A 10,906-nucleotide genomic window follows, 5' to 3' on the forward strand; every position below is an offset into this window, starting at 1 on the left:
TAGCAAAAAGCCGTTTGAGAGGGAACGACACACGTCCGTATTTGGTACATCGGTGTTTTTTTATATCTACGTTGATTTTTGGAAGTTGGAAAGTGCGTATGGATTCCCTTGGATTCTAGACATTTGGGTTGCTTCCGGTACAAAGTGGGCGGATGTGGCATGGGGAAGGAGTGGACGTCGAATGAAGCTAGATCGGATCAGTGAAGTATCAACCAACAAACGCATGTGCAGCATCACATTTTGGTCGGCCGCATTACCAAAAGCCTCTGATCTTTACAAATACTGCTGTTGAACTCTGTTTTATTTTTCAGTTCATTCGTTGAATGTATAAGCTCGGCGATAACATGGTCTCGAGTGTGAATCTTTTCCATGGCAAATGAAGAGCTTTGGTTTGCTTGGATTACCACCATTGCTCATAATTTTCTGACGGGGGTCGTGTTAACCTCCTTTTTAAGTTTGATTTTTAGGAGATTTGGGGCTATACAACAAGGAGCATCTTTTTAAAGAACATATCACATGCACCTTGAGTAAATATATTACTGTTGCCGGAAATTGGACTCGGGGGCCGCCGCGAAGCCAGGGAAGGAGGAGCTCCGCCGCAGGGAGGGCGGACGGCGGTGCGCCGGCCGGCTGTGTCCTCCTGTGCCCTCCTGAGGGGTGTGAGAGAGCGGAGAGGAGAGTGCGTCCTGTCCTGTCCCGTCCTGCAAAAAAGCCAGTGGCCGGGCTCCCCGGCGCCGGCCCTCCGATGCTTAAGTCAGAGGGGGCAAATATGTGGAGAAAGCAAGCCAGAGAGTGAAGAAGATGAAGAGGATATTGTGCTCAATTGTGTCTGTGCTGTTTTCTTGTGTTCCGGTCCTCCCCTTCTTTCCTCCCAGGCTCCCTTTTATAGGGGGATTTTATGTTGCCCGGGAGGTGACAGGGAGTTTGTCCTCTTTTGTAATAATTGGGCACGATTTGGCCCATTAATGACGTGGTGGAATATGAGGCCGAATCAGACCGGAACCAGGGAGTTGTCACGGTCGATCGGACCTGTTGGAGTGGTTGAACCGCCGGCCGTGGTAGGCCCGGGGTCCATGGATGGTAAGTGCATTTATTACCGAGTGAACCGGCGGTCAGGGAGAGCCATACGCTTTGATGGTTCAGTGATCCGGAGATCGTCTTGAGCCGTGTTCATTAAATGACTCTCTGCATCGGAGACTTGAGGGGGTCTCATGCATTAATGGCAGGTCGTGCCAAATACCTGCGGAGATCTTATGCCTTGACGTCTTGGAGATAGCGGCAGGTTGTAGTGGAGTTGTCAAGTCCCTCAGGGGGTTAGGCAGGGGTTGAACATCTGGTCAAGGCAATCGGCTCGGCAGGGGTGCCGAGCCGAGCTGGTCGCCCAATGGGGCGCCCTGTGGCGGGGTCGCTTCTAATGCTTCTGGTCGGCGCCCTTTGGTCGAGCGCCTTCTAGCCGAACGCCTTTATTTCGCGCTCTTTCCTCTCTGGTCAGCGCCCTCTAATCGAGCGCTTTTCTGGTCGGCGTCCTCTGGTCGGCTCTTTCTAGCCGAGCACCGCTCTGGTTGGTGCTCTCTGGTCGGCACCCTTTGGCCGAGCGCCTTTCCGGTCGGCACTCTTTGGCCGAGCATCTTCCTGGTCGGCGCTCTTTGGCCGAGCATCTTCCTGGTCGGCGCTCTTTGGCCGAGCGCCTTTCCGGTCGGCGCTCTTTGGCCGAGCGCCTCTGTGGCGGTATGACTTGGGGTTTTTTCCCCCAACACTACCCCCCGACTTCCGAGTTCCAGTTGGCTACCAGCTGGAGCGCGGGAAGTAGCTTTAGTTGGGTCATTACGGATTCCAAAAATCCTAATTTATTGCGTATTTTGAATTATCGAGCGCTTCGAGGTGCCTTTAATAGGCGGCGTCTCTCCCTTCCCGAAAAGTCTCATTATTGGGACACTTTTTGCGAAGCGTCCTCGCGTCGTGGGCTCATGATGGGGCCACACGATCCGATGGGGCGCTTCGGCGTCCGAAGCGCTAGCCCTAATTAAATGCGTCGTTCTGTCTTTTGGACCGACACGTGTGGTCATCTCAACGGGATGCGGCTTTTCTTTTCGCCGATCAGGGCCGTTGGGAGGTTTATATAAACTCTCCCCTGACCTTCTGTCCCATTCTTATCGCCTTCTTCCAGCTTTTCTTCCTTCAGCCTTTCACGGTCCGAAGTTCTATTCTCCGGCGTCTTCCCCAGGTCGTTCTTTTTTCTTTCTTAATCCCTTTCTTCCCTTAGAATGGGTTCTCTCCCCAGTGAGGTCGAGTCTACCATGAGCGTCCTGGAGGTCGAAATGACCGAAGAGTGGTTTTTCCCTCTTCACGGGTTCCGCTTGGAACCCGCCAGGCGTGGGGATCGGGTAACCGATCCTCCGGTAGGCCGGATTGGAGTGTACCTAGAGTCACTCTGGGCCGATCTCCGATTTTCTCTTCACGGCTTCGTGAATGAGTTGCTGATGGTATGCCGGCTGGTCCCGGCGCAACTCGCTCCGAATGCCTGGAGGACAGTGATCGGTTTCCTGTCACTATGCTTACTGCACGGGATTCCGACCTCTGTCAACGTTTTCCGGCGGCTTTTTATTTTTAAGTCGAATCCGGGAGACGGTGAGTGGCTGTATATCGCCCTTCGGACGGGTCGGCCACTTTTTCATGGTGCCCCCTCATCCATTCATGGCTGGAAGGAGAAATTCTTCCTTGGTTCTGCACAGTCCTGGGGGTTTGACCCCAGGTGGGGACCGGCTCAGCTCAAGTCCATCAACAAACCCCCCAGACTTTCTCCACGTGAGCAGGGGATCCTCGACGCCATCCGCAGCCTCGGGGACGGCATCTTACTGAACGGCCTCATATGTGAGGACGCTTTGGTGAACGTGGGCTTGAGCTTGGCGCGTCCCCACGGTAAGAGTAATTACAAGGTGTATTTATTTTCTTACTGTTCTAATGTTCTAATCCTGTTCGCCTTTGCAGATATCGCAAAGATGGTGACTAAAAGCGAAGTCCTCTACGCCCGTTTCCAGAAGAGGGCAGCCGAGCTCTCGGGCGAGCCCACCGAGCCGAGGAAGAAGCAGAAGGTCTCGGCGACCTTAGCGACCCCGGCATCAGCAGTGGCCGAGGCGGGTCCTTCTCGCCCCGCGCACTCCGAGGCGGGGCCTTCTCGCCCCGCGCACCCCGGTGCTGGTCAGAGGGAGGGCACGGATTCCAGGGGCTCGGGCTCCCGGGGAGCTTCAGCAGTGCTCCCATGCCCGGTGCCCCTGGCACAAGTTCCTGGTCGGCAGGACGCTCCAGTTGCCGACCAGGGAAGGAGTCCTGCGGGTCCCGCGCTTGCGCGCCCCGCCTTAGTCGTGCGGCAGTCAGATCGGCCGCTTGTCCGACCCCAGCCCCCTAGCTCCGAGCCGGGGAGCAGTCAGGGAGCCTCGGGGTCGGCTCCGTCGAGGCCAGCCGATGCTGGCCTTCCGGGCCCATCAGGCTCGGGGGAGCGAGTGCCTCTTGCGCTCACCTGGTCGGTATTCGAGGGCGATTCAGCCCTCGAAAACCCTCGAGTGGCGCGCGAAGTATTTCAGGTCGCGCTGCTCCCGGCCGACCGGGCCACGATACAGTCCATGAGCTACAATGCCTTCATGGACGCCACCCTGCAACGCCGTCCGGGTAAGTAGAATTTTTCATCTGTGTAATTTGTAAAAAATTTTTACTCGCAGCGCCTTATGTTTTTCTTTTCGTCTCTTTTACAGCACTTGCACGAGACGGAAATGCTGATGCACATAGTCCAAGACTACCGGGAGCGGGCCCGGAGGTGCCAGCGCGGTTACGAGGAGGCCCAGTCGAGGTACCTGGCCGCCGAGGCGAGGTACCAGGCCTCCGAGGCCGAACGTCAGGTGCTCCAAGAGAGAATTAGAGCATCCGAGGAAGGAATTCGAGCTCTGACCGCCGAGCTCGATGAAGAGAAGGGCGCACACACACTAACAAGGTCCGAAGTGCGCGCCGTCGAGGCTCGTTTGGCTGCAGCCGAGCTGGTGGCCTCCCGCGAGCAGGAGGTGGGGAACGCCCGCCTCCGACACTTAGAGCTCGAGCGGAAAATAAAAACCCTCGAGCGGAAGCCCGCATACCACGAGGCTCGGGAGCTCGAGACTCGGGAGCAAGCCCAGAACGCGGTGAGGCTCTTCCGCGAGTCGGAGGAGTTTCACGACCTCCTAGCAGAGGAGGGCGTGAACGGGCTAATTCAGGGCTTCCGGGACTTCCGCAACCAACTGCGGCGGCTTCTCCCGGATTTCGATGTAAACCTGCTCCAACCGGGAGCAGGGGTCGAGAGGCCGGAGGCGGAGGCAGAAACTCCGGGGGCCGACCAGGGAGGCCCGGCCGAGGCGACCGAAGCCGCCCCCGAAGCCGCCCCTGAGGCTACTCCCATTGCTGCCGAGGCTACTGAGGCCCCGACTGCTGAGCCTACCGCTCCCGATACTGCCGAAGCCGAAGTGGTCGAACTCGAGCCTTGATGTAATTTTTGTTATTTTGTAAAGTCGGGATGGCCCCCCATACTTGTAAGGGCCGAACCCGAATTTTTGTACTCAGCCTATGGGCTTTTTGAAATGAATATACTTTTTTGGAAACTCGTCTGTTGTAGTCCAAGTTTCTCTGCTCGGATCCATTTTAGGTTCCGAGGACATGGGCTCTAGGGCCTCAGCTTTACCCGCCACAGGGTTTGGTTTTAGGTTTGGTTAGCCGAGCTCCATTGCTCGGTCCTTCGACCAGTGGTATAGCGACACTTGTGCTCAAGGGATTTGGGCTCGGAGAGTCTTTCCGAGCCTAGCCCAGATTTCGACCAAGCCCTAAAGCGGTCACTGGGACTTAACTTTTTAGCAAAGTTAGTAAACTTTGGGTCCGAGCCCCACATTGCCGGGGCGGGTCGGATTCTTTTCCAATGAATGGGTTGAATACTCGTCAGCTCGTGACGGGGATTCACCGGGCTTAGTATGATTGTGCTGGTGTCGTGAGCATCCCTTCACCGAGGCGATTGAAAATGCTCCTCTGCTCGGTGTCTGTTCTTTGAGGACGTCGGCAGAGAGAAATCCAAAAGCGGGATAGATAATGTAAAAACATTAAATAAATGGGTACCTTGTACCGTGTGCGTCCTTGCGCCGAGGCGACTGAAGACGCTTCTCCGCTCGGACTCCGTTCTTTGGGGACGTCGGCGGAGAAATCCAAGAATAGAATAGACAATATAGAGACATTAATGTAGAAACATTAAGTAAATGAGTACCTTGTACCGTGTGCGTCCTGGCGCCGAGGCGACTGAAGACGCTTCTCTGCTCGGACTCCGTTTTTTGGGGACGTCGGCAGAGAAATCCAAGAATAGAATAGACAATATAGAGACATTAATGTAGAAACATTAAGTAAATGGGTACCTTGTACCGTGTGCGTCCTGGCGCCGAGGCGACTGAAGACGCTTCTCTCCTCGGACTCCGTTTTTTGGAGACGTCGGCAGAGAAATCCAAGAATAGAATAGACAATATAGAGACATTAATGTAGAAACATTAAGTAAATGGGTACCTTGTACCGTGTGCGTCCTTGCGTCGAGGCAACTGAAGACGCTTCCTCTGCTCGGGGTCCGCTCTTTAAGGACGTCGGCAGAGAAATCCGGTGATGGAGAACGAGCTGAGCTCGTTGGTTGAAGCCGGTGGAGAACGAGCCGAGCTCGTCTTGGTCAGTGAAGACCGCATCCCAACGCATCGGGGCATCTCGACGTCTCGAGGCATCCCGGCCGAGGTCGGGATAGGAGAACGAGCCGAGCTCGTTGGCCGATGGAGCACGAGCCGAGCTCGTCGGTGGAAGTCGATGGAGAACGAGCCGAGCTCGTCTGGTCAGAGAGGACCGCAACTCATATCTCGACGTCTCGAGCTTCCCTATAGCCGGGGCATCCCGACGTCTCGGGGCATCCTGACCGTGGCCAGGGTAGGAGAACGAGCCGAGCTCGTTGGCTGATGGAGCACGAGCCGAGCTCGTCGGTGGAAGTCGATGGAGAACGAGCCGAGCTCGTCTGGTCAGAGAGGACCGCAACTCATATCTCGACGTCTCGAGCTTCCCTATAGCCGGGGCATCCCGACGTCTCGGGGCATCCTGACCGTGGCCAGGGTAGGAAAACGAGCCGAGCTCGTTGGCTGATGGAGCACGAGCCGAGCTCGTCGGTGGAAGTCGATGGAGAACGAGCCGAGCTCGTCTGGTCAGAGAGGACCGCAACTCATATCTCGACGTCTCGAGCTTCCCTATAGCCGGGGCATCCCGACGTCTCGGGGCATCCTGACCGTGGCCAGGGTAGGAGAATGAGCCGAGCTCGTTGGCTGATGGAGCACGAGCCGAGCTCGTCGGTGGAAGTTGATGGAGAACGAGCCGAGCTCGTCTGGTCAGAGAGGACCGCAACTCATATCTCGACGTCTCGAGCTTCCCTATAGCCGGGGCATCCCGACGTCTCGGGGCATCCTGACCGTGGCCAGGGTAGGAGAACGAGCCGAGCTCGTTGGCTGATGGAGCACGAGCCGAGCTCGTCGGTGGAAGTCGATGGAGAACGAGCCGAGCTCGTCGGTGGAAGTCGATGGAGAACGAGCCGAGCTCGTCGGTGGAAGTCGATGGAGAACGAGCCGAGCTCGTCTGGTCACTTAAGACCGCACCCCGACGTCTCGGGCCATCCCGACGGATCGGGGCATCCCGTTGTGGCAGGGCATCCCAATATATTGGGGCATCCTGACGTCTCAGGGCATCCCGAAGTTCGGGGCATCCCGACGTCTCGGGGCATCCTGACCGTGGTCAGGGTAGGAGAACGAGCCGAGCTCGTCTGGTCAGAGAGGACCGCAACTCATAGTCAATGGAGCACGAGCCGAGCTCGTCGGTGGAAGTCGATGGAGAACGAGCCGAGCTCGTCTGGTCACTTAAGACCGCACCCCGACGTCTCGGGCCATCCCGACGGATCGGGGCATCCCATTGTGGCAGGGCATCCTGACCGTGGTCAGGGTAGGAGAACGAGCCGAGCTCGTTGGTCGATGGAGAACGCACCACGAACTCACGAACATCTTCAGGGAGCCCACGCAGGTACTCCATCATCCCGAGGCATCGGGGCATCCCAACCGTGGTCAGGGGAGGAGAAATAAACCTGACACCATAAGATAATCAGGAGTGTTGGTGAGCTCAAAATAAGTACGCAGACCATCATAAAATAAAATTCACAGAATGAAATTCATAGTTGAACAATGGGGGACCCCTTGGGGTTTTATTGATGGTACACGCGGAGATTTTCAGAACTCCAGCTCCGCGGAATGGGAGTCCCATCTAGAGACTCCCATTTATAAGTTCCGGGTCGGCGGATGCGCGTGACTCGGTATGGTCCTTCCCAGTTCGGGGCCAGCTTCCCTTGCTCAGTTGGTCGGGAGGCTTCAGCTTTTCTGAGGACAAGGTCCCCTGGTCTGAAAGATTTGACTTTGACCCTGGCGTTGTAGTACTGAGCTGTCCTTTGCTGATACCTCGCCATACGAACTCGGGCGGCCTCCCTTGTTTCCTCGACTAAGTCAAGGTTACTTCTGAGCTGCAAAGAGTTGGAGCTGGCGTCGTGATGCTCGACTCTTGGAGAAGGAATCCCAATCTCCAGTGGGATGACAGCCTCCGTCCCGTATGTCAGGTTGAAGGGAGTCTCGCCGGTGGGGATGCGGAACGTGGTCCGGTAAGCCCACAGGATATTGTATAGGTCTTCGACCCATTGTCCTTTGGATTTGTCGAGCCTGGCTTTGAGACCCTGCAAAATAGTACGGTTTGTTACCTCGGTTTCTCCGTTCGTCTGAGGGTGCGCGACCGAGGTGAAGCGGTGGTCAATGCCAAGCTCGGAGCAGAATTCTCTGAATGTTGTCAAACTGGCGACCGTTGTTAGAAATGAGGATGCGGGGAAGCCCGAATCTGCAGATTATGGACTTCCAGACGAAATCCCGCATCTTCTGCTCGGTGATCCGGGCGAGGGGCTCAGCTTCTGAAGGCTGTGGCCAGCCTCCGTGGCCCCTGGCTGGGTGCTCTCTCCAGAGGGAGGCCCGGACTTGGGAGTCCTGACCTCGAAGGGGAAATCCGCTTGTAGGGGGCTCCGGTTGAACTGGAGCCGGGGGAGGCGGTGCCGTTGGGATGCCCCTGGGCTGCAGGCTTTGGACAGCGGTAGCCAGGGCCTGCACCTGTTGCACCAGGGCATCAAACTGCTCCGGCCGAACTTGATGAACTGACTCAGCCGGAGGTGGTGAGTTTCGGACGGAATGCTCAGGGTTGGGTGGAGGACGTCGAGAGGCGTTGGAAGCCCCTTTGCTTCTTAGCTTCATGGCAGCGAACTCGGGCCCTTCCTCTAGCGCCAACTGTTGCTGGAAATTGGACTCGGGGGCCGCCGCGAAGCCAGGGAAGGAGGAGCTCCGCCGCAGGGAGGGCGGACGGCGGTGCGCCAGCCGACTGTGTCCTCCTGTGCCCTCCTGAGGGGTGTGAGAGAGCGGAGAGGAGAGTGCGTCCTGTCCTGTCCCGTCCTGCAAAAAAGCCGGTGGCCGGGCTCCCCGGCGCCGGCCCTCCGATGCTTAAGTCAGAGAGGGCAAATATGTGGAGAGAGCAAGCCAGAGAGTGAAGAAGATGAAGAGGATATTGTGCTCAATTGTGTCTGTGCTGTTTTCTTGTGTTCCGGTCCTCCCCTTTTTTCCTCCTAGGCTCCCTTTTATAGGGGGATTTTATGTTGCCCGGGAGGTGACAGGGAGTTTGTCCTCTTTTGTAATAATTGGGCACGATTTGGCCCATTAATGGCGTAGTGGAATATGAGGCCGAATCAGATCGGAACCAGGGAGTTGTCACGGTCGATCGGACCTGTTGGAGTGGTTGAACCGCCGGCCGTGGTAGGCCCGGGGTCCATGGATGGTAAGTGCATTTATTACCGAGTGAACCGGCGGTCAGGGAGAGCCATACGCTTTGATGGTTCAGTGATCCGGAGATCGTCTTGAGCCGTGTTCATTAAATGACTCTCTGCATCGGAGACTTGAGGGGGTCTCATGCATTAATGGCAGGTCGTGCCAAATACCTGCGGAGATCTTATGCCTTGACGTCTTGGAGATAGCGGCAGGTTGTAGTGGAGTTGTCAAGTCCCTCAGGGGGTTAGGCAGGGGTTGAACATCTGGTCAAGGCAATCGGCTCGGCAGGGGTGCCGAGCCGAGCTGGTCGCCCAATGGGGCGCCCTGTGGCGGGGTCGCTTCTAATGCTTCTGGTCGGCGCCCTTTGGTCGAGCGCCTTCTAGCCGAGCGCCTTTATTTCGCGCTCTTTCCTCTCTGGTCAGCGCCCTCTAATCGAGCGCTTTTCTGGTCGGCGTCCTCTGGTCGGCTCTTTTTAGCCGAGCACCGCTCTGGTTGGTGCTCTCTGGTCGGCACCCTTTGGCCGAGCGCCTTTCCGGTCGGCACTCTTTGGCCGAACATCTTTCTGGTCGACGCTCTTTGGCCGAGCGCCTTTCCGGTCAGCGCTCTTTGGCCGAGCGCCTCCGTGGCGGTATGACTTGGGGTTTTTTTTCCCAACAATTACAATGTTATTTTTGTGCGCAGCTGCTGGAACTAGGCATGTGTTGATGCCTATTTGCTCTCGGGAGCATCTTCGATAAAATTTATGGAAGATTTTAAAGATTATGACCTATAATCACGAAGCGTATGGAAACATACGTTAGCATCGAACGTTTATAGCCCATATTAGAGCACAATTTGTGCACCACTAGCCCAGATTAAAAATAAAATGCCGAAAGACTTCAAAATAAATTTAGGAAAAATAATGCGTGAGGCCGCTCTTTGCACGTTAAATTGGAAGATAAGCCTAAAATCTATATAATCTTAATTCGCTCGCACTTCTCAAATCTCGCAAATATGGTAATCCATTTTTATTTTCTCACTTTAGGATTTGGCCCTTCGCTCGATGGATGCATCCTTTTAACTTATTGTATATGTTTAATAAAATTTTGTCTCTAATGAACTTAATTTCCAATTCAAAATATGTGCCTTTTGAGTCTAAATCAAGAAATGTGTTTCTCAAAGATCTTTAAAGAAAATCCAAAAAATGTGTTCATTCAAAAAAATAAAATAGTTAATTTTAAAATCACCATATTAGGAACAAAGATAATTTTTTATTTATAAAATACAACAAACATAGGGCAAAAAAAAAAGAACAATATTTGAGTTAAAGTAAATTTCAAGTAACAAATTTGTTTCTTATTTGATTGTTATTATACTAGTCATGACACTTTTGTTTTCTCATAAATCTCCATTCCTATAGCTTCTTATTATCATATATTGGATTTGTCACAAGGGACATGGACCTTTTCCAATGCTGTGAAATACCCAATCACTGATATGATCATTTGGATTAATTAAAATAATGCATGCAAATTGATAGATTCTCTGCAAACAAGATTTTCCTCCATGGAAAGTCTGTATATTTTTTAAAAATTTTGAAAGAACAACTTTTATGACCCTTTTCTGGGAGAAAACCCAACCTACTTTCTCCGATAAATTCATGCTTAGCTATAAAGACAAAATTTGTACATACAAGCATAAGTGTGGCCACTATTTTAATCATCCCTCCAACTTTCACCTTCATCAATATGATAGGAATGGTTTAATAAATCTTTTGATTTGTCTACCATTCTTATGTCACGTGGTACATTTCTTTAAAAGAGAATAACAATGGAAATATGAAATAAGACTAGATTTTCTCTATCTACTATAGTATATAGAAAGAAGGTTAAAAAATATCCAACATTTACGTTGTTTTAGACCAAGATGGGAACCGTCCCTCTCATGTTGCTTTTCTTATGTGGTGTTCATAATTCCGGGAGCTATAAAATTTTTTGGACAATGCATGA

The sequence above is a fragment of the Phoenix dactylifera genome, unplaced genomic scaffold, assembly GCF_009389715.1.
Source record: "Phoenix dactylifera cultivar Barhee BC4 unplaced genomic scaffold, palm_55x_up_171113_PBpolish2nd_filt_p 000774F, whole genome shotgun sequence".
Taxonomy (NCBI): Eukaryota; Viridiplantae; Streptophyta; class Magnoliopsida; order Arecales; family Arecaceae; genus Phoenix; species Phoenix dactylifera.